The sequence below is a fragment of the Peromyscus maniculatus genome, chromosome 1 (assembly GCF_049852395.1).
Source record: "Peromyscus maniculatus bairdii isolate BWxNUB_F1_BW_parent chromosome 1, HU_Pman_BW_mat_3.1, whole genome shotgun sequence".
In the NCBI taxonomy this organism is placed as follows: Eukaryota; Metazoa; Chordata; class Mammalia; order Rodentia; family Cricetidae; genus Peromyscus; species Peromyscus maniculatus.
In genome coordinates this window covers 131,042,586-131,043,296 of record NC_134852.1, presented here as the reverse complement: position 1 = coordinate 131,043,296, position 711 = coordinate 131,042,586, and the positions used below count along the sequence as shown (strand labels likewise).

The 711-nt window shown below is 45.7% G+C and overlaps 1 non-coding gene across 1 annotated transcript; it reads right to left on the bottom strand.

Annotated features, from left to right (window-relative positions):
* Positions 1-136: 136 nt before the first annotated feature.
* Trnal-aag (transfer RNA leucine (anticodon AAG)) lies at positions 137-218 on the bottom strand. Its single transcript has one exon. It is a non-coding gene; the product is annotated as a tRNA-Leu (tRNA).
* Positions 219-711: the final 493 nt, after the last annotated feature.

Sequence of the window (711 nt, the reverse complement as noted above, 5' to 3'; positions counted from 1 at the left end):
GCCGGTCCGCCCCCTTGGCGAGCTGCTCGTGGTTGCAGAGAACGCAAACCGACTGCAGGGGTCGCCGCTGCGGCCGCCAAAATGAACCGCGGGCGAAGGCAAAGGGGAAAAGCAAAGACGCACCAAAAACTGATCCTGGCAGCGGTGGGATTCGAACCCACGCCCCCGAAGAGACTGGAGCCTTAATCCAGCGCCTTAGACCGCTCGGCCACGCTACCCAGCTGTCAGCGTGGCTTTCTAAGAAGCTACTTAAGGCTCTTAGTTACCCATGTATACTTTTTCCTCGTAATTTTTCTGGGGTTGTATTTGTGTTTTATCTACTCGTGATAGAAATTGTCGTAAATAATATTGTTAAAACGCCAACCATTAAAATAAAATTATTTAGATCCAATCTTCTTTCCAAATAAGTTTTAAAGCAAAAAACAGTTTGTGTTCTGTGTCAGATGGCTAACGCGTCCAGTTAAGCCACTCCGTCACCCACATGACCGGAATTAGGTGTCTCGGGAGACTGGTCCTGGCAGTAACTCTCACCCGAACTCTGAGAGCCGACCCATGACGCCAGGTCTGCACAGTTCTTGCTGAAAAATCACCTGTTTAAATTTTTAGTACACAAACAATATTAAAATTTGCAGATAAAATAAAATCTTTGTAACATTCAAAATAATATTCCTTAACCTTTGACTCGCTCTAAGTTTCCTCGTAACCACCATT